The sequence below is a fragment of the Camelus bactrianus genome, chromosome 17, assembly GCF_048773025.1.
Source record: "Camelus bactrianus isolate YW-2024 breed Bactrian camel chromosome 17, ASM4877302v1, whole genome shotgun sequence".
NCBI lineage: Eukaryota > Metazoa > Chordata > Mammalia > Artiodactyla > Camelidae > Camelus > Camelus bactrianus.
The window spans coordinates 9853693-9877020 of record NC_133555.1 but is presented as its reverse complement, the minus strand read 5'-3'; the positions used below and the strand labels follow the sequence as shown (position 1 = coordinate 9877020).

The 23328-nt window shown below is 40.6% G+C and overlaps 1 long non-coding RNA gene across 1 annotated transcript; it reads right to left on the bottom strand.

Moving 5' to 3' along the window:
• Positions 1-3139: 3139 nt before the first annotated feature.
• On the bottom strand, positions 3140-20870 carry LOC141573763 (uncharacterized). The gene is made up of 3 exons (XR_012499881.1): positions 20135-20870; positions 13767-14105; positions 3140-5770 (listed from the first exon to the last, which is right to left on the bottom strand). It is a non-coding gene; the product is annotated as an uncharacterized LOC141573763 (long non-coding RNA).
• Between the last annotated feature and the right edge of the window lie 2458 nt (positions 20871-23328).

Below are 23328 nucleotides of genomic sequence, written 5' to 3'. Positions count from 1 at the left end.
TAGCGAAAGAATGAAGACAAAAAAAATGCAGTGGATGGCAGATGTAGCAGGTTATTCTATGTTCTAATAGAAATGATAAGCTCCATTCTTGAGCGTGATGATTTGTATACTGCTTATGGTAACCAAAAAAAAAAATACCGTTTCCTCACTGGAGGACTCCTGAGAATACTGGCAATAAAGGAGAAAAAACCATATGGAGGAGGTGAGAGTTTAGGGGCAGAAGGAGCATCTGGGATTCAGTAGATCTCAGTGCACATTGTTTTAGTGTCTCCACCCTACCCCCAAATTAAATATCAAGGACTATGGTGAAGGAGTAACCAGGTAAAGGAACACAGGAATCTGCCCGCAGCTGGACACTGTTGTGGAAATTTCTGGAGCAGATATAGCCAGTAAGGGCTCAACTGCTTTGTCTTACGTAGGTATGCAAATTGAAAGGCACCTAATAACTTACTGAATGATGAGCTCCTTAAAGTAGAGAACCTGTGCACCGACCATACATGTCATCCAGGCTGAACCTCCCAAATAATGAATAAAGATGTAGTGGCAACCTGTAGTTCTCCTAAAATGAAGTTTTTGAGAGTACTTGCTGAATGAATTGTGTATTTCAAAAGCATAAAGCCCATGGTTGAAGATTTTTAAAAACACAAAAAATCTGTTCACTTTAGGGGTCTCATCTTGCAACAGGTTCAGAGTGTTCAACACAATGTTTACAGAGGTATTCAAATGGCTACATTATTTTCTCAAATCCTATTTCCAGGATCCCTACTCCATCTCCCTTGGCAGCCTTAATGCTCCCCGTAAAAGACAGTAACTTAGCTGTAAAACAGGAAGAGTATTTTGATTTCCTACCCCGTGAGGCTGAAAGGTGGAAAGAAGGGGAAGGTAGGCTGTAACAGGAGTGAAGTCCTGAAGACAGAAGAATAAGCCTCAAAAGCTGAGATCTTACGATGACTGATTGGGGGATGTCCCAGGTATAGTGAGCTAAAGGTTAAACACAGGCTAACAACAGCCCAGAAGAGAACAATTGGATAATTCATTAATTGTGCTCTGTTTACATGCCCTCCCGCCCTCACCTTGTAGGCTAAGGTAGGTTCTACCTGGATTAGAGGCAAATTTGGTGAACCAGATAGGATCTTGGAGCTCACGGCTCACTCTCCTCACCTGGCATGTGAACAAACAGGTTAAGCATTAACAGGTGACTTGGCCAACACCACACAGCAAGTTAATGGCGGAGCTAGGATGAGAATCCCTCTCTCCCTTTACAGAGCCAATAACTCTTTCCATTTGTCTCCCAAGCAGCCATCGATTTCTTCCCACCCTGTAAGTGCATGACATGCCATCCAGCTGCAAGGAGAGTCTCTTTTTCCCTCCCCTTGACTTGGTTTATGGCTTCATTTGACCGGTAGGATGCTGTAGAAGTGACATTCTTAAACTTTCAAGCTCAAGCCCTAAGAAGTCTGTCAGCTTCTGGGAAGTCAGCCTCCAGGCATTAAAGGAGCCTGGGGTAGACTACTGAGTGGTGAGACACAGGACATGGGTGGAGAGGCCCCGTGGAAGAGCAGCAGATGCGTGAGGGAGGTCTTCCTGGACCTTCCAGCCCAGTCCAGCCACAAACTGATGGCAGCTGAGTGAGTGACCCCCACCAAATCACATGGGGCTGAAGACCTCCCCAGCTGAACTCTATCCCAATTCCTAGCCCAGAGAACCATGAGAAGCCCCACCCTTCTGACTTACTCTGTTCATTTGATTATCGTAATTAAGAAGTCAGGACATTAGACTATGGTTAGGTGTCAGAAAGCGCAGTCCCACCTCACCCAGCTTCTAAACTCTGCATCTGAATTTTACCCTAGGAATAAAATCTTGATAGAAAAATTTTGCTTTAAAAAAAAAAAAGTTATTGCCATTTGCCATACCTCTGAAAATAAACACGATTTTCTTATAGATGCCTTGCTTTGGAAGCTATAGTTCATTTTCTTCTCCCCTAGGTTTTGGACTGGAACAGGGGCGAGGGGAATATGAATATATCTACTGTTATTGCTGGTTTGTAAACTGCTCACCTCTTAAAAAAATCCATTCACTGCTTACAGTTGAAACAAGTATGGTATTCATGGCAAAGTTGAGACATTACGAATTTAATCTGGCTCTGGCAACCACATATTTTAAAGAAAATTAGTTTTGTATGCTCTGTAACAAGTTGTGGATGAATACTAATAACTTTTATTTCTACGTGCACATGCCTGCAGGCACAAACACCACACTCGTTCCGTATCTTTTATTCCTAAGGGATTTCTAGCTTCTCAGCTCAGCTTACCTGGTAGCATCTTTTTTTTTTTTTTTTTTTTTACACCTGGCAATGCCACGCCAAAGATATGAGGTGCCTTTTTAACTGTTGCCTAGCAACACTCAAACACTCAAGACCAGAAGCAATGGGCACAGCATCTCACTGTAATTCTGGTAGGAATCATATTGTGCCTAAGACTTAATTAGCCAAATTGAGGTTTTTGTGTGAACAGCAAAACTAACATGTCTGCTATGGCAAAAACATGCCCTGGGACACGTACCATACAGAGAAGAGCTGTTACATTTCTACCGCATCTTGTAGTTGTTGTGAAATTGTTACAAGTCAAGATAAATATCTAGGAGAAAGTATCCACATATTCTTTGCAGATTATTATACCTATATCAAATACTTCTCCATCTGTGGTCTGACCTCTAAACCTAGTTTTTCTAGCTTATTTTCCTAAACTATGTTTTCATCATAATCCAAGGATATAATTTTATGAATCTTCTGACATTGGCTTTCCAGACTATCTCTGTAGATTCTGCTTTGAAGTTTGTAGTTTCGCAAACAGCTCCATCACCAAAAACTGTGGTATGTATCATGTTTGCTATTTAAATTGTCTTCTCAACATGATTTCAGAGATTTTGCTGGTCAACTGACTCCTAATATTTCACTGCCATAAATTAAAGATATCACTAACCGAGTTCATCAGTGAACAAAAAAAAATCTTTAACCATATGAATTATTACTCTTTCATTGTTTATTGGGAATTTTTCACTTACAGTTTCTCTCTCGTAAAGCTGAACTGTCCAAGAATATTTTTTGCACGAAGCACAACAGAATGAGGGCTGAGATTGTTCCTAGCTGAAACATTTTAACATTTCACTTCATTTTGAAAGAGCTGAATTTGTTTTTAAAACTAATTCTTTAGGAAAAAGAAAATTCTTACTTGCCAAAGAATGGCATAAGAGTGCTATGAGAAGGTAACTTTAATCTCGTAAAAGAAATGAAACTGGTAAGAAGAAATCACATGGTGCATTTCTGTCATTAGCTGATGAGATGCATTACTTTCCAAGTAGTTTAAAAAGAGGAGCCCTGTCTCATATAAAGCTGCTGGATGAACACATGTGCCCAAAAAAGGCAAGGGCCGGCCAGCATCTGGCGGTTCCAAGCTCCTGTGTGTGCCCTTTTTGCAAAGCCACATTAACCAAGGCAGCTGAATTTTGAAAGTAGCTACACAGTCACAGTGAAGAGCAGGGGGAGGGTATAGTGCAGTGGTAGAGTGCATGCCTAGCAAGCACAAGGTCCTCGGTTCAAACCCCAGCACCACCATTAAGAAGAAATAAATGAACAAATAAGCCTAATTGCCTCCCCCTCAACAATAAATAAATAAAAAGGTTTTTTAAAAAAGAATTTTAAAAAATTAAGACTGTTCGAACCTGCCTTGGTTATGTTCGGCTCAGATTGTACTTTGGGCATTAGCTCTGTGACCACGAAGGGTATCTGACAGGGTCAGACCCGTAGGGGTTCTCCTAACCCCACAAGAGCAGTTCAACGGGTGTTTCAGGTTCCCTGTGTGTCTGCTCCACCCCCAGGAAAGGTCCCAGCCAACTCATGTAATGGCCCTTTACAGTCCTGGTATGAAGGCTGCAATTGACAGTTTAAGAACTAAAGAATGGCTTGTCATTTTGTTTAATCTCTCTGAACACGATTTTCCTCTTTGGTAAAATGAAGATAATCCCTCATGCCCTACTTTTTCACAGGAGTGTTGACGGGGTGGGGAATCAGACAGTAAGGAACGTGAACTAAACATTTCCCACGATCCAGACCCTCTCAGCACATTACAAGCCTTGTTCCAGCAAATCCTCGCAACAACTTTATGAGATCGATCCAGAGATCAGACTGAGGCTGAGAGAAGTTCAACACCCAGCCCAGGGAGGATCTGGTAAGGGGCAAAGGCAAGATCTGAAGCATCTGACTTGTAACTACTCAGCTGCCCCACCTCCAATACAAGATAGATGCAAACAGCTATGACATGGGAAAACGACAGGTCAATATCAAATATCACTATTATCAAAACTTCCTAGTGGGAAACCTTTATTTAAAAGTTGCATATGGGTGTGTGCATCGACATACATTATTTTTCAACATTCCTATTTTTTTTATTTGAGGGGGATTATGTTTCTATTCAGATGACTTTTTTAGATGGCAGTCATATATGAACAGTGTAGAAAATCTGGAAAACACAGAAAAGTCTTAAGAAAAACAAGTGTGATGGCAAGTCAAATATAGAAGCATGTTGGAACAGCAGCAACCGTCTCCTCTCGAGAAAAAGAAAGAAGTCCAATAGAGTGCTTTTCTGTCGGAGGAAGAAGAGAGCATTTCAGCACCAGCACGTAGTTAGAACACTGCCATTTGTTAAGTAAGGGTCAGGATGACATACTGACCACAGCAAGCTGTCAAAGCTTTTCAGCTATAATTAGATCAAACAAATCAAAAGAATAGCTCGTCAAGCAACAGAATGAGTCAACAGAGGTAGGATTTAGCAGACGCCCAGAGACTCTGGTTTTGCTAGTATCCCTGAAGAAATGTTTGTTTCTCAAAATTCCAGATCGAGAAGAAAGATTTCAGTAGTTTAGCAGTCTACACAGGGTGATTTAGGGATGTATTGATTTGTGAAGAACGACCTGAGGACTGATTCAGGCAAGTGTTCATTCTGGGACCGGAGCCAAGGGTCAGGGAATTCCTAGAATTCAGAGTTGCACCTTGGACTTTAGAGAGACTTGGAGACAGGCATGTGAGGTGAGAGCAGGAGACTGGACTCTGACCACCAGGGGCTCTTTCAAAGCAGGAGGTGATTACTAGAAACGCGCAGTCAGGAACGTGCTTTTAGGTAATTACTGGAAAGAAGAAATCTAAGACAAGAACCAGAGAATCCCAGAGGACTAGAAAGACTTCCAGGGAGCCTGCTGAGAATGAATTCAGAGGCAAAGGAATCTCACGATGACGTCAAACGGACCTGGCCCTATCTCCATTCCTATCAGAAACGGAGGCCCTTCCTGTCTTTCCCTGAGCTGTCTTACATTCCCCTCTAATGTCACCTTCACTCACACTGAGAGGAATGACATTTTGATATGGTTTCACTGGACAGCTTGTCACCCACAAGGCCTCTCCCCAGGTTCAGGGGCTGCAGCGAACCCTCTGAAATCACCACGTTTTCGTTCAAACCTAATCCTCGTCGGTACCAGCTCCACCCGTTCCATGGCATCTTCAGCTACTAACTTGGGAAAGGGAACTTTCCAGGAAAAAAGACTGATTGTGGTGGGGAACACACACAGGCACCCCACACCGGCAAAGTGCCCCCAGGGACGCGTGAAGCACTTTTCCCAAGATTATGTACAAAGTTCTTGAATTCCACCAGTCCTGCCCTTTGTTCTTCTGCAGGCATGAGCAATCCAGGGCTCTGATTCCAGGCCAGTTATAGGCAACCTGTGGGAGCAGAGAAAAAACTGACCTTGGTCTGTTTCAGGAAAACGTTCCTGAGCTGATAGTTCATGGAGCCTTCTTTCTGAAATGCTGTGACCTGCATCACCTGAGACACTTACTCTAGACTTAACTGTTACATATAAGGGAGGATAAACTGTGTCACGCCAATAAAATAATTTGCATAATGAATAGGCACCATGTCTTATCCCCTTAAGCAGAGAATGTGTTTCATACACCCATTGATTTAAGAAAACACAAACCCCAGAATGTCTGAAATATCAGGAAAGGAAGTTTTCAATTCATGTAATTGTTTCCTGCACTAACCAAACAATAATTTGACTTTATATCCGTCTTCCTTTGCTTTAAAAAAAAAAAAACCCTTTTCAATTTTAATTTCTCACAAGCAGTTTTCATGAAGAACCACTAAAAAGGAATCAAAGGAATTGAACAGGGAGACTCATTCTGCTCAGGCAACAAAATCAGCAAACAATGAAAGCCATTTCAGGAACTAAAGGTTATAAAAAGAAATACAAGCTGTAATCCTTGCCTTCAGTGCTTTAGGACAAAGTAACCACCTTTATCCACGCCTTCCCTCTTATTCCAGTCATTTCTTCATTCATCAATAGTAACCATCTATTCGCTTCTCATCCGCTGCATAGTGACCATAGATTATCACAAATCACCTCTGGTAGGTTGTTGCACTATTGTGTAGGTAAGCCCAACAAAGTGTTATTTTTAGAGCATAGATGTACATATAATTACATGTAGCATTTAAGTCCTCCCAGTCTCCTAATTCTAATTTTTTTTTTTTAATGGAGGCACTGGGGATTGAACCCAGGACCTCATGCATGCTAAGCACACGCTCTACCACTGAGCTGGCTACGCCTACCCACTCCTAATCCCAATTTTGATATGCCTGTTTCCTTACTCTGAGAAAAAAATTCACACATGGGTCAGTCATTTCCCACAAGAAAGCAGTTCACTGCTCGTATTCAATAAACTTTCTTTAAAGGAAATGTGGATAATTTCTCAGTAATGCTTTTTTCTCCCTTTAGATTATGGAAAATAGAGAGTTGAACATTGAATGAGCAAGTTTAAATTAATTGTGACTTCATGCTTTTATGTTTATGCATGTCGTTAATTATGGGCAAAAACTATTCAGCGTATAGTTAATGAGATTTTTCTCAAGCAATTATATGAAGTTTCCAACGAGGAGATTGGACTTGCATTTTTTATGTGTCCATTTAAATTTCAGGATCAATATTGTGAAGAGGAAAGATATTCTGATACAAACTTAGAAAGTAACTTGGATTTCTCTTTTTATTTCCATTTCGTAAATGAGATTCAGCTAAGACTAATTCTGCTCCGTGTCTGGTAGTAATGAAACTGCTTTCTTTTTTTCTAGCCTACTATGTCATTCTTCCCCAATTGTCAAACAGATGTTTTATTTTTTTAAATTTTTTTCATATTCTATTCATGGCTTTATTTCCTTCATTTAGTAGTTCGTATGCAACACATTTTTCTGAATTAAAACACCAGTAATGGAAATTACACCCACGGTTGATTGATGCTCCCCTCAAATTGGTAACCTTGGCCTAATACACCAATTTATTCTAAAACCCATAATTGCCTGCATGTATAATCTAGTTTTCAATTTTGCCCTGACACCATTTTTTTTTTTTATTGAAGTGTAGTCAGTTACAATGTGTCAATTTCTGGTGTACAGCAGAAGTTTTATTTTTATAAATAACCACATCTATATTACACACAACATATGTTTTAAAATAACTCAGTAAACCCTGTAAAACACTCATGTTGACGTCTTCCCCAAGAAGAGTCAGAGGGCTGACCTAAGTTTGGGTCGTTTATGGTGACGACCTAGCAAAATGATCAAGGGAAAAAAAGTGTTCCAAGTTCCTGTTCTACTGATTTCACTTACGGAATGCCAGCTGGTTTCAGCATTTCCCTGTTTACATGAATACTAATTTCAAGCTTTTCAAACAGCCCTTGTTTGATTAAGGAAAGTTAGGAACAGGACATGAGCGAGTGGGCAAGTGTTTAATGCAGCCTGTGTGCCTCGGGTTTCAAATAAACGCGTGAGACTCTGGTGTCTGGAGAGTATCTACTGGATCTCTTATTCTCAGCTGCATAATCTTCCAGATTAAACTGCACCAGAAATCACCCATGTGCCCCCGCAGAGGGTAAATCATCAGATATGGCTCTGCCCCTCCCCCCTTTTCTACCTTCACCCCCGACTCTGCACATGATTATCTAAAACATGCAGGCCTGATATTTTCACTAAAATCCTGCAATTACAAGTATTACATAACCAGCCCGCTGTTGTTTCCAATTTAAAAATATTTTTTAAAAAGTGACAAAACCAGCCTGCCATAAATGTGATTTAAGGATAAGTCTGTAAGTAACCTCACTGAGGGATTCTGAGATAGATCAAAAACACTTTCTTCCAATTCTTTGCCCCACGACTGATCCATCTTTAAGTACTTTAAAATACATGATGGAAAATAAAGAAATATTTCTGACCTGAGTATATGGACGTTCACTGGGACTAAGGGAATTTCACTTGAAACTGATTTTTCTTTTTCACACGATTTCAGCTTTTGCAGAATTAGCTCTGATGTGAATAATATTCTCACATAATTGCAAACACATTTTTCATTCCGTATAACTTTCACAAGATATTGCTCAAGGAAGCCCCTAATGCAAGCTTTGTTCAGAGGAAAAACCATATTTAAAATTAAAAAAAAAAAAAAAAGAGTAAACACTGCAATTACCTAAAAGGAGCCTAAACAGAGAAACAGCATGGGAACGTTTTTAAGAGTGGAAATGTGTAAAAATATGTATTAAAAAAAAAAGGTTCAGATATTGATCCAAATAAACAGGAGATTAAAAAGACATCACAAAAACAGTGTGAAAATACGGACAATTCAATACTTGACCCTGATGTAACTGAGTAGCATTGTAGGGGGGAAATTCATATCTTACTCCAGGACAAATTCCAAATGGATAAAAAAATTTGAAGACAATGAAAACTACTCAAGCGCTTGAAGAAAAACAGGACGCTCTCTTAATGATCTTGGAGTACAGTTGCCCTTTCCAACCAGGAGTCAAATCCAAAAGCCATGAAAGAAAATACCGATAAATTCAACAACATGAAAATAAAACTTCTGTGGCAAAAGCCACCCCAAGCAAGTCAAAAAACAAATGAGAAAGTGGGAAAAAAATATTTGCAACTCATTGTACTAATAAAGATCTTACCTTCCTAATATAAAAGGGCTTTTTCAAATTGAGGGAGGGAAAAGGACTAGAAGTCCAATAGAAAATCTTAAAAGAAATAAACAATGAAAACATGAAATACCATTTTTCTCTAATCACTCACCAAAAAAATCTAAAAGACTGAGAACACCAAATGGAAAATAAACATTCTCCTGTATGGCTGGTGGAAGCATAAATGAGTGCAATCTTTAAGTTAGTGCAAAGGCAGGGCATTTTTGGCAATAGCTGCTCTCATTACTAATGACTCTATCTTTCACTGGCAGATTCTGCATTTCTGAGTATACTTGTTAAGTATACTTAACCACACATAAGGTTGTTCCCTGCAGAACCGTTTATTAAAAACAACCCAAAAGTCAAATAAATTAGGGTACATCCATGCAGTGTAATACTCTACAGCTGTTTGAAAAAAACAAAAGTGAAAGGATTTGCATACTGATACAAAAAGATCTGCAGGAAATTAGCAGGAATAAAGTGAAGGCTCAACGGTGTGCTCAGAACTTCAGCTTTTGCACAAAAAGAGACAAGCTTGTATCGAGATCTGCTGGTATGTCCTAAAAAGCCTGCATACACACACATGACTGATAATAACTTCCAGGGTGTGGTCAACGATCGTTGGGAACTAAGCAGATGTGGGAACAGGATGGAGAGACATTTCAATGTTTGGATTCCTTGATTTTTTCAATAACGTACATATGCCTATTCAAATATTAAATGTAAATTAACATGTTTACCTAATCTAAGCCTAGGAGATGATTACATTTCCTTCTGGTTCTCTCTCTCTCTAATGGCACATTTTCTGTAAGTGCACATTGTGCTAGGAATTTAAAATTAATTAGGTTTGGTTGAAATGTATCATTGAAAGAATAAATTGCAAAAATCATTTTAATGGCATACTTGACTTTTCTTCGTCAATGTAGGCTTTCTTTTTGTACAGCTCTGTCCTTTTGTCTCCACTTCAAATAAACTCATTCCATTTTGCTTAGAAACATGCGAGGACGTTCACTGATCAAGGAGCCCAACCTTGTCACTGAAGAGTTTTAATCAATTTGAAGCTTTCATAAACATATAAAAGCATGTTAAAGTTTTTTTTTTTTTAATGTTAAACTTTACATTTTTTATCACGCGCATGAAGTTTCACTGAGGAAGTTAATTGGCCATCTGCATTCCTTATCCACTTTTCCTCCTTCTTAAGTGAAATATAATATCTTAGTTTTACCCTAAGATTAAAAACCATTCCTTGAAGTGGTAAGAAATTGGCTTCAGCACGTGCAAGGGTATTTTCCTGCCTGTGTGAGATCATCACCAAACTGCACCATCCTCCTCTTAGAGGCCTTCTGCTCTTTAGCTTTAAATGCATGAATTCTTTTTTTTTTTTTTAACTTGACACAATTAAGATTTTTATCCCAGTTCATTCCAAACCCAATTTAAACTTTAAGCACTCCCTTTAAAAAAGGCTTGTTCCTCCTCCCGACCCTGGTTAGTGGCCCTCAACCCACCTTGTAGGTATCTTTTGAAACGCTTCCCACAATTATTAAGTAATTAGTTGTATCGTTTGTTGTTTCACGTTTAGTCTCCCTGATCGAATACAAGGATCTGAACCAAATCTCCTGTATTGGCCACAGCTTATTCCCAAGGCCCCAGGAAAGTGTAACAAAGGGCCTTGTACAAAGTAGATTCTCAATTTCTACTTGTTGAGTAAGTGAACAAATGAAATGTCTTTGTTTCTTCCCAACATCCCTTCATCTTCCAGAAATCTAAGCTCCTAGAGGTTAGAGAGTGCTTCAGAGGAGTTGGTTAAGTGTAGTTACAGCACAGCACAAAACCAAATTCTATACCTGATTCATTTATTATGAATATAACAAAGCAGTCATTTATCTGTGGCAGCACTAATATTGACAGACCCAGGAACTCAACATCCTTGAAATAACAGAACGTGGCTGGCTTGGTTAGAAATAATGCTGAAAATTTCAAAATATATTTTGCACCAATAATCCTGACCACTAGCATTTCTTACATTTTACTAAGACTATCAACTACAGCCGTGAGGGGTTGGTTACCTATCCCCAGGGTGGGTTCTAGATAGAATCCTGTGGACCTCCAGCAGGCAGTTTTTTTCTGAAAGACCCACAAAACTGAGCCAGCACTGGATATTAAAAATATTTACAGGATGTACAAATGGAAAGTATATCTTCCATCCAAAAAGGTTTAATTTTCCTTGGGTTGTTATAATGACAATTTCTTTAACCTGATATGATAACAGATTTTTAAAATGTAATCATGTATTTATTTTATGGTTTGCACAAGATGTACCTTTAGTGCATCCAGATTTTCATAATCCATCAAACAGTTTTTCAGTATGTGTTATGGCAGGATATTCTAGAACTGCCAAGAAAAGTAAATTCACAGAGCTGCCTGCAACTCACTAACTATAACAAATTAGCATAAGCAGCCCCATTTTAGAAGGAATGGCTTTTACAAGTTACACAGAAAAATAATGTGATTTTGCATTTTTATCATTAAAAACTGTCCGTGTTGTATATGGTTTTATCATGAATATTAAACACAGCCCAGACCGTTTAACACAGCCAGTTAGGCTCTGTGAAGTGGAACTCCTTAATGAAACAGAACTGGTTATGATCTTAAGAATAACTAGGAAAACTAGCTTAAAAGTACCTATTTTTACGGATTTCTTTCTACTTTAAAAAAAGCATATTGAATAAAACCTCTCAACACTTGTCAGCTCTCCTGTGAACATACCATATAAATGGACTGGCACCGACTGCCAGGAAAAACGAAAGGCCAAATTACTCTCTTCCACCCATGCTGTGAAGTTCAGAAAGAAATCTGTCCTAGACCCGTACCATACAGATAGCAGACAATGAGCCATTTAGAAGGAACTGAAGGATGGATAAAATTCCTCAGATTTCTCTGCACAATAGCAGAGATCTTATTTTCTTAGTCACCCTCACAAGTTTAAATGCCTCTGGCTGGTTGCTCACAGCACAAAACAAAGGTGCATGTTTTCAAATGTCTAATTTGCTTAAGCTCTGTGAATTCCAGCAAAAAAAAAAAAATTAATAACTGCAGAAGGCAAAGGAAGGTAGGGTTGCAGGCTTACCTAATTACAAATGTATCCACAGTGCGATCGGTTGCCAGTGCTAATACGGAGGAGGGATCACTAGTACCCAGATAAATTCAGAACTGAAAAGAGTTGGAGTCCCTTTTGTACACTGTCCTGGTAAACATGGAACCATTAGGTCACGGTTGATAGCCACCCTAAGAGTATTTTCTTTATACAAAACTTAAGACGCCAGCTCCTGAATTTTGTAAATGCAGCAGTTCATAACGCAGGACCATCCTTTCAACCCCTCCATCCTGAAGTGGGAAAAGGGTTGAAAAGCCTGTTAGGACCAGCCTGCGTTAGAAGGGGTGGGAGCGTGTGGGGGACAGGGGAGTGATGCAAACTAAGTAAGGTTTAAAGAGAAATTAGGAGACGCCTGCCCTGCCGCTGACCACCGCCAAACGGCCCGCTTCCCAGCAGGACTCTCGACTTTAATTTGGCTGTTCGTTCTTTCTTCCTCAAACTCAAAACATCAAACTCACCCTTCACTCTCCTTTTCCCAAAGTGCTCTTCCACCTGTGGGTCCCTGTTGAAGTGAAAACACCTAACTGCCCGTCCTAGAAACCTGGGAGCGGCCTGGTTCCAGCCCCTCCCAGTCAGTCATCCAGTCCTGCGGAATCTACCTCTGAAATAGCTTCAGAGAGGTTCCCATTTCTTCCATCCCTCCAATGGCCAACAGCCTCCTAAATTATCTCCCCCCTCCACCCGTCCCCGGCTCCAAGTGATTTAAGACTGATTATACCTCCCCCAAATTCACACCTGACTTTCAGAGTCATCATACTTTTTCTCATCTTATTTCAACTCCAGTTTATCTCCGTGGCTTTATCTGGAGCCTCTCCCGCACACAAACACCAACACGCTTTGCTTTTTGGTTGCCAAGAGCACAGTGCTGGATCAAAACCGAAAACCTTTGCGTTTTTCCTTTTTCCCTTGCCAGGAATACTTTCCTTCTCTGTTGCCTGATGAGCACCACCTCATCATCCCTTTTGCCTCAGCGTGGAAAGCCCTTCCTTTGGGAAGACTTTCTCACCTCCAATGTCAGGGAGCTACTGTGGCCCCGAGCTCCTCTTCTTCCCAGCACTTGGGCTGAACGGGGCTGTTTCCTCGATGGAGCTCCTGTGAGCTGGGTTCATTGTTCACCACCCACTAGGCCCGGAACCTAGTAAGCCTTTGTAAGTAAGGGTTAAATGAACAGACCTAAGTCTAACATCCAGGACAGAATCCAACTGAATGCATTTCATACAACTCGTGCGTCACCAAGTGAAGTTTTCCAGGCGTTTTGACTTATTTTAATAGAACAGGATGTCCCAAACACACCAGGTTACAAGAATGACCTGAGTCACCTGTTAAAATGACAGAGTCCTATCTCTGAAAGAGACACAGAGGAAACTGGTAAAAGTGTCTCATATCATGAGACAGAACCAACAAGAACGAGATAAGACACTGCTCAGTTCCAGACCCAATGAAACCATGTGAAGGAATAAATGTTTCCTATTGTTTTAAACTGCTAAGCTTTGGGGGGACGTTGTGACATAGCCTTAGATAACTAATACAACCATATTTTCCCACACATTTAGATCTTACCAGTGGTCCCATGTCCACTTCATTTTCATCTCCCAACTGGCAAAAACGTTGTAGTTCTTTTTTCTTAAGCCTGCAGAGAAGGTCCTGTCATGTGACTCCTGCTTTCATAAGCTGAGTGCCAGGTTGGAGTGCCATCACAGACGGTCTGGCTTGGGCAAGGAACACCTCTTCAGTCCTGTCGGCCAGCCATGTAAAGACTGGAGTGTTCTGCTGCCTGTGGTTGCCTGAGGTTTGGCTTGAATGGATGGGGAAAAACCGAGAGATCTTTCTGGTAGTGATGCAGTGCTGTGCATTTGTCCACAGTAGGCCAATTCTGGTGTCCTCCGTGCCTTCTGAAGCCTAGAAACAGAGGGCAGAGGACTGTAAGTGACTTTAGCTTGGGATGCAGGATCCATTCACTGTGCTCTGCTAAACCCTAGAGTCTGAGCTGAAAATATTACTCTCTATGTTGACCGAGGAGATGCGCACCCAATTTTCATCTGGCGAATTGTATGTGTGTGGCATCACCAGTCTCCGGAAGAGTATTCCCTGCATAGTTACCCTCCAAGCCCCAGGAGTACTTTGAAAGGAAGCCAGCACCCTCTCCCTCCTGGATGTCACCTACAAGAACCACATTTGATTTCACTAATGAATTATCAGCCAAAGACTTAAAACAAATGTGTGCCTTCGCCTTAACGCCAGCTCTTCCCCTGTTCTGCCGATTTTTGATAGTTCTGGTCCTTTGGCTTACCTCTGAGTGGACACCTGATGACTTAAAAATCTAAAATCCTAAACCCACTGGTGTGATTCTGCTTGTCTAGAAAAGCAAAAGTCCATTTGTGAAACATCCAAAGGAATTAGGAGAATGTGGGCTGTATGTTGCTTGGTGTTGCCTAGCAATATGGTCAGGGCACAGGAATCAGAGAGGGTGAAATTCACACCCACAAGGAAATTATATTATTCATAAACACACACAACACACACACACACACACAACACACACATCTCTGGAAGAATGTTATAAACTGTGAGTACAGCATTATAGCCACAAGCAGAATGATCTTCAGAGCACTGCAGAATAAACATGCTGGCTGATCTGTTATTTATGCTTCCAATGTCTTTGTGAGTATGGGTATCACTTAAAGGAAAAAACATTATATGCCTGTGAACGGAGTTTACAGATACCTACGTTGACATGAGCCCTGTCAATATAAGTAAAACCCACATTTTAAAATAAATATAATATGTAAAATTGTAGGAAGAAGAAGTCAATACATAGGAACAACTTTAATCTCTTTGCCCAGCCTTATTTCAAAATATTGAAGTTCGCTATTAATTTTCAGAAGAGTCAAGTGTGGTGGTACTGAGCACGCTCATCCAAGGCAGACACTTGACTTCAGACCCTGACTCTGTCTTCTGCCATCTTATTTCCCCGCGCCTCATCTGTGAGTTGAAATAATAGTCATATTTAACTGATGGGGCTGTTGTTAGGATTAAAGTAAGGGAATCCACAAAAAGGACAGAGATAAGGACCGGTGCTCCGGAACCTTGCTACTCCTTGCTACTGTTACTATGCAAAAGACCTCTTAATTGCCTTTCAAGAAACAGAGAGGCCATCAGTTAACCCAAGCAATGAGATCAGTAGGGGTTTTGCCTGTAAGAAGGCTGGTCAGGTGTCAGGAAGAGCAGGTTGTAAGCCTCCAGTCCCTCCCCTGCCTGAAAGGAGAGGTGAAAAGTCACCCCTACTCCTTCCTCTCGTAGCCCAGTCAGTGGTTCTTCCAAAGTCAGAGAGCCTGCCGGCTCAGTTCTGAGAGTGAGACCCCACTCGCTAAAGGGAGCTCCACCCTCAGGCAACACAGCCCAGCATCCTGTCAGCCCCAGGCTCCCCTCCCAGAACAGCTTGCTCCTCCATGCCTCTTCCCAGGTTACCCGCCTGGAGGTCCCCTCACAGGACTTCCCCGTTTCTTCTTTCCAGCTGACTTTGGAACTGTTCTCAGTTTGGGGAGAGCTGTGACTTCTTGGGAACGCACTGCACTGCTTTCCCAGGCTACGCAGCGGGGAGCGGGCAGGTGGGGGAAGCACGAGGCGTCCTCGTCTCTGCCTGAGTTGCCATCTCTAGTTCCCAGCAGTGTTTGTCTCTTAAGACCGAGGTGAAAAAAAAATCAGAATAGCTGAGCTGCCAGCCCACTCCTGGGGGGAGGTAAGTAACTAGGAGGGCTTCCTGAGCAGCACTGAGTAAAAACAATATGTGTGTCTTACTATGCAGAAGATGCACAGTGAGTGATTTGTGAGAACAAGAAGAGTATATGGATTCTATTTATTTGTTCTATACGTGAATCAAGAAACAATTTTTAAAAGATATTTTAATCTGTTCCTAATATCATTTTCCTTGTATGAATTTGGGGATTTTTTTTCCCTTTGAAATACTTTTGAACAGAATTAAATTGTAAGTCCTAGGGTTACTTATTATGGTTTAGAAAATTCCATTTATTAAGATAAAAATAAATCTTTTTCTTTGGTTTTTAAAAGTCCTTAAAAAAGCAATCAGTTATGTCATCAGAATGTATAATGGAAGGAAGAACCCCATTTGTTTTAGCAACAAAAAGCGTAAATTCCTAGGGTTAAACTTAAGCAGTGAAGAAGACATTTAAAGGTAGTGAGGTTCAAAAAGGAGACTTGGACAAATGGAACGATATCCATGATTTCAGATAATAAGGCATCATAAAAATGTTATTCTCCCTAAATTATCTATACATGTAAAAAAAAACTTCAACTTTTAAAAAGGGTTTTTTTAAAAGATACAAGTTGATTATAACATTAATACAGAAAAATAAACAAGCAACTGTACGCAGGAAAGTCCTGAAAAAGGAAAGCAAAGGTTGCCTAGCTGTGTTAGCTATTAAAAGGTAAAGCTATAATAATTGGAAAGGAATGGTACCTGAACAGGCAGGCAGCTCAGTAGGACAAAAACGGACTCAAATACAAAAAGACACTTAATATATGAAAAAATGGCATCTCTTATCAGTGGAGAGAGGTGGTCTGTTCAATAAAAGATGTCTGAGCAACTGAGTAGCCCTCTGGGAGGGGGAGGGGAATTAAAGTTGGATGCAAACCTTTACATCCTTCACCATGATAAATTCCAGATGGCTTGACATATTTAGAAATAAAAGAGAAAGAAAATCTCAAGCATGACAGAGTAAATTGTTGGGTAATTTTTCACATAATCTTGGACTATGGTAGGCCCTTTGAAATATAGTATAAAATCCAGAATCCATAAAAGAAATTGATTTGTACATAAAGTCAAACAATTCTGTAGGCAAAACAGTAAGAACAACAAAAAAAATCAGCAAAGTCGAAAGACAAACAACAAACTTTAAAAAAATTGTTATTCTTATAAAAGATTAAGGATTCCTACAAGTAAATAAGAAAAAGATTAGCATTCCAAAAAAGAGACAGTTTGCAGAAAAAGAAATAAATGGAAAAAAGCTCCAGTTAACTCATAAGATACCATTTTCACCTATCAGACCAGGAAAGATCAAGCAAAATTCACTGTTGGAGAGAGTGTGGTCAAACAGGTACTCCAGTTTTACTGCTGAAGGTTTAAATTGGTACCACACCATCATGGGCAATTCAGCAATACATATCACAATTATAAAGAGACATATATTTTGATGCAGCAATTTTACTTGCAAGGATTTATCCTGCGTATATGCTCAAGCATATGTGAAATAATCTGGTGACTAAGTTATTTAATAGATAATTTTCCATAATAGCAAAAGATTAGAAACAATCTAAATGTATGTCAATAGGAAATTGTAAAATAAATTGTTACACCTATAAATGGAACATTATGTAGCTGTTAAAAAGGATGAGGAAGCTCTTTATGTAGTGATGTGAAATGATTTCCACGATCTACTGCAAAGACAAAGGAACCGCAGTCATCAGTTATCCCCATAAGAGAGACAACTGGGAAAGAGACTTTCACTGCAATGCCTTTATCTTTGGAAAGGTGAACGCTGTAAGTGACTTAGTTCAGAAATAAATAAAATTGAAAGAAAAAAGCCCTTGCCATTTTGATTGTTTTTATGTCAACAGTTTAGTATTTTATTTGCTATTTTGACAATCCCGCTATAGCATATAGCTAAAGATGTTTCAGGACTTTCACACTATCTTTGTTTTTGTGGAGTTAGGTTTTAAATATAAATCCTCCAAGCAAGAGGAATGCCAGAGAAAGCCCATTTTTTTTAAATGTGTTATTTTCTACTGGGATATTACCTGATTTCATTCTTCAGGTTAGAACTGGTGGTAGGCGGAATTCTGAGACAGCCCCAAGTTCACAGTAAGTTTTGTTGGATCACAGCCATGCTCATTTGTTTACATGTTGTGTGTGCCTGCTTTTGTGTTGTGAGAAGCCACATGGCCCGAAAAACCTGCAATCTTTGCTGTTTGTCCCTTTATTGGAAAAGTTTTGCCCACCCCTGGTTTAGACCATTTTGAGTTAGGTCTCTTATTATTTGCAGCCTAAAATCATTCACACAATTATAATCTCTTTCATTCTGATGAGAAGTGAAATAACACTAAACCAAGACTGATAATAATGTTGACGCAGATTTTTTAAGCAAACTTTTACTGAAGTATGGCATATATACCTAAAAGCTTATAAATCATTACCGTACAGCTCAGTGAATTTTCACAAAGCAAATACTCATCACCAAACCCCAGGAGCTCCCTTGTCCCCTCTTTAGTCACTATATCCCCTCCCCAAAGACACTCACTGTTCAGATGTTTTCAGAAGAGACCTCCATAGTCTTATTTTGACCATTCATGAACTTCATATAAACAGATCTGTAGTATGTCCTTTTGTGTCTGACTTCTTTGCTCAGTGCCTGTGGAATTCCTGTATGTTTTTGTAGCAGAAGTTCATTCATTCTCATTGCTATGTAATACTCCACTGTATAAGTATGTCCACTTATTTTATCCATTCTACAGGCAAGGGACATTTGAGTTGTTTCCAATTTTTGACTATTACAAATAGTGCTGCTGTGAATAATATAATTTTTGGTGCCTGTATAGACACACACACGTATATAAGTTACATACGTAAGTTATATATGTATATGTTATATATGTGTGTGTATATAACTTATATATACTGTTGGAGTGGAATTGTGGATCATTCATTCGGGATTTTTACCATGGATCTGCAAGGACCATTCAAAGTCAGAAAGTACACAGTTTCATTCACCAGAAATTGGTCTTGTTCCCATTTTACTTTAACATCAAGATTAATTTAGCAGAGTATCAGGCTCAAAAGATCACACACAACCAGATGAATAACTAAATTAATTGAAAAGTTAAAACAATCACCAACAAGCTGATTCTCCCTCCCAAATCTACACTGTTACTTTAAGGAACTTTCAAGCTGCCTGCTTAGAGACTAATTGTTTGAGCAGCTGAATTCAAATCATTGCTTCCTTTGGAACATCGTCGGTAAGGCTCAGATTGCCTTGGCATATTGCTAATTCACAGAGGTGCATTTTCTGGGACGTATTCCTCACTTTGAGGAAAAAGTGATGAAAAGTTATAGACGGATGGGGTGGCAGGGAGCCTCAGTAGACTGAGAGCTCCAGAAAAAAAGAAAAAGATAAAAAGAAAGAAAGGTAAAATTACTGCAGTCAAGTTCCAGCGACTTTCCTACTTAGCAACCCTGTTATGAAGCAAAGCCACAGAAAATCAAGCATTAAAGGGCACTTTCTCCTATTCCAGCCACTCCCAACTGGTACTTCTGCCTTGTTCCCTCTGTCACTCAGGCAACATTCTCCAGGGGTTTGAAAACAGTTTATCTTTTTTTTTTTTTTTTTTAAGCAGTGCCCAAGGACTGCATGCATAGCATATCGTCTTAGACATACCAGGACGATTAAGGGAACTGAGAAAGAGTCTATAAAGGCAGCAAAGAGAGCGACTATTAGGCATGCACAATTGATTGAAGTTCTCTTTCCACTCATCGGGGTTATCACACCACCAGAGAAGATTCAGCCTGATTATCATCAAGATGAGTCATCAGTAGCCACAGAGGGCTAGGGTCAAACTCAGGGCTCTGTGGTTTGGAGCTGCTATCCTCCTAACAAGACAGCAAATTGCAAGTTGAACTATTTTGGCCCCTCCTGTTGGGCCAATTCTAAGATAAGGATTTCTTTATGCAAGAAAGGAAGAGAGACAGAGAGAGAGGAAGAGACTGGGGGGATGGAGGGGTAGGGCAGGGAAGGAGGGAGGGAAGGGAAGGGAGAGGGAGCATTCTTGGCAGGATCCTAGAAATATTTCACCACGAACTTTCCAGACCATGTCTTCTATTCCCAGGGGTCTGCTCCAGGTGTGGCGGTCGGGCATACCTCTGGTGGTGGTGGTGGGGGTCCTCATCTTCCCTTAGAAACCTCAGTATTTGCGAATGGACAGTATCTCCCTCGCCTCCAAGGGCCAGTGCCAGCCTGCCAGCTCTGGAGCCCACCACAGCCTCTCTCCAGGACAGTCCATGAAAGTCTGAAGAGAAGAGGAAGGGCAGAAAGATTTTTCCCTCTGTGCCATCCTCACCGAATAACGCACAGGAGACTTGGGCAGAATATTCCAAGCTTTGGACATAGATTCCCGCAGCCACACGTGGCGGTCCTGTATAGGGCAGTGCTGCCTGATTTTCAGTATTCTCTCCCACCTCAAACCAAAACAATTTCTCCCCTAATTTTCATTTAGAGAATACCACTCCAGAATTCTCCGGGCAGTTTATGGGCCCTTTAGCAATCGGTAGGCTCCATATCATCCATCAGTCTTTGCTTCTGTTTTGCAAAGCTCTTTGCTCTTAGAAGCTCTTAACAGCATCCTATTTTGATGTTTAAAATCTCTCTCTCTATCTTTTTTTTTTTTTTTTTTTTGCTCCTAAACTTTGGAAGGAGAACTCTTTCCTCCTGGGTTTCCAGGAGCACTTATCTGGAAAGCTTTTGGCCGAAATTTATGACACTGCTATGAGGTGGCGAAGGTCTGCTGATCCCGTTTTATGGCCGAGGAAGCGGAGATAGGAGTGAACACTTTGCCGAAGGTCAGGCTCCGAGTCGGGGCGCCCTCGGAGGCAGGACTCCGTGTTCCCAGCGGCCTGGCCAAGCTCGGCTGCCTCGCCTCTGTTTGAACTGCCTTAAAAATAGGACTTTCAAGAATTCCGATGGGGAGATTGAGACTCTGTAGTGCTTTATTTGTTAATGGTGACTTGGTAACTGCATGTATTAATGTTATTCATTGACTTACAGCCAAAAGCCATTCATTTACTAGCTGTTCAGCCTAGAGGGACTGTTTCCCCGGTTTGTCACTTATTGTAACACTTCCCTGTAAGGATCTGAGAGTCCAGTTACATCAGACACCAGAGCCAAAGTGTGAGTTGTTGTCCTTCTGGCCTCTATGAGAACATATCACGATTCCATACACAGTCCTTACCGTGGCCTCAGTTTGCTGCCTGGTAGGCCACCCTCCAGCCACCCAGGGGCTTCTAAAATTGAATCACCCACTGGTTCAAGAACACTCACTCCCCTGCCTTCCGGTCTCTCTGACCCCCCCTCTTCAGTCCACCCCTCTATCCTTCAAAATCTCTATATCTTCAAGGTTCATCTTAATCACCTCCCGAAGAAGGCACTTGTTTTCCCACCAACCCTGGGTCTCTTCCTTTGAAGCTCCTATCTGACGCCATCTTCTTTTACAATCAAATTTACTGGCCTTCTTCCCCTTATGTGTTGATTATAAACTACTTAGCTTTACTCATTCTTGCCTGCTCTGGGAGGGAAGACCCAGTTCTGCTCGGAGCGCAGGGAACTGCTTCCTGCAGGGGTGGGCAAACATCTTCAGCAACAGACCAGTTAGTCAATGGTGTCGGCTCTGCCCGCCATCCACAGTCGCTATTGGTTCTTTTTTGCTTTCTTTGTTACAACCCTTTAAAAATTAAAAAAAAAAATAAATAAAAAAATAACTGTCTGTAGCTCTCAGATCAGCTAGGGGCTGGACTGGACCCTCTGGCCATGGTCTGCCTGACCCCTGGCTCAGTAAGGATTTCATGAATTGCCATCGATGGTCTTGAATTATGTTGGAAATGACTTATTTTGTATTTCCAGAAATTTTAGCACAATCGATGACTTTTGCACTGGTTAAAAATAACAGTATTTGGTTTTTTGCTTGTTTGTTTTTTAAAATAGCAGTATTTGTAATGAGAATGTTTTCTTCCATTTTTCTAATATTGTGAAAGATTAAAGTGAAAGTTAAGTTGTGCCACAAAACCCAGATACACTTTTATACTCTTAACTTCTTGTACTTCTAAAAGAAACTTCATACGATAGTATCTGTATCTATTTTATTTTAGAAGTCCAAACAGTCAAAACATGGGTGGGACCCAGCACTCATGTACGTGGAAGTATAAATTTGCAAAAATCCATGCATGCAGCTTTTTTGCGTCATTAAAGGGCCAAATTCCATCCCCTTTACAAAGATTCTGCCAGAGCTACTGAGGCCTCTTGGCTCTTTTAGGAAGTGGGATAATAACACTAGCTCGCAGCGCTGATAGGATTGTTTTTTTACGGTGTTGCAAAATGTTTCATTTGTCCTGTCAATGATTGCTCTGAAGCAGGATCTTGGACAAGTTAATATTTATAATACCTGAAACTAGAAAGAGGGACAAAGAAATGGTCCCTTTCAAGTCTCACTGACCTGGGTTCCGGATTAGCGCCCTCACAATGCCATCCTCACCACCTCCCTGGCCCCAGGAAGACTGCGGAGTAACAAGCATTAAACGTTTAGTCATTTCCTGCATCACGTTTGTCAGACATCATGGCCTTCCCCTATTAACGTATCTAACCGAGTTAGAGTTCAAACAGCCGGTTTCCATATCAGCAGTTGTTTAGTTTAATATCTTTCCAACAAAGGTGCCATAGGGAGCTTCTCCGAAAACCTCCTGTTAATACCGCAGCCTGTCTTCCTGAGGAGATCCAGCTGAGAACAGCGCCGACTCCGTGCTGCTGATAATTTCCCGGTGTGTGATTTGTGAAAACTTTTGCAGATGAAATTGTCTTAAAGATGTCACATCGGAAAACCTCTGAACCTCACTGAAATTAAATTGGAGGCTGAAGGGCCTGTCTTGATTTTATTGGTCTGCTGAAGGTTAGTCTGTCTTGGGAGAGCACACATCCCCGATAATGGAAGGTTGCTCTGCTTATGGAAAAGAAAGATGGGCGGAAGTGTGATAATCCCAGCCTTGAAGACAGCATTAATTACAGCCTGTTGACCTCTCCCTTTTGACAGGGAAGCCGTAATGTTTTCAAAGAGACAGTTCCGTTAGCTACGTGACCAATTAAGGAAGCAGGAAACAGCAAGAAGGAAGGTATAAAATGGTCTTGTAAAAATACTTTTCAAAATTAGAGCTACTTAACACATAATAAGAATATTTGGTTTAAAGCAGTAGAGAATTTTGTTTCAAAAATAACCTCCTGTAAAAGTAAGGCTCATCTATGGTAAACTTTTAAGATATCTTTGTCTCATTAAAACAGCAGGCTTTCATGCT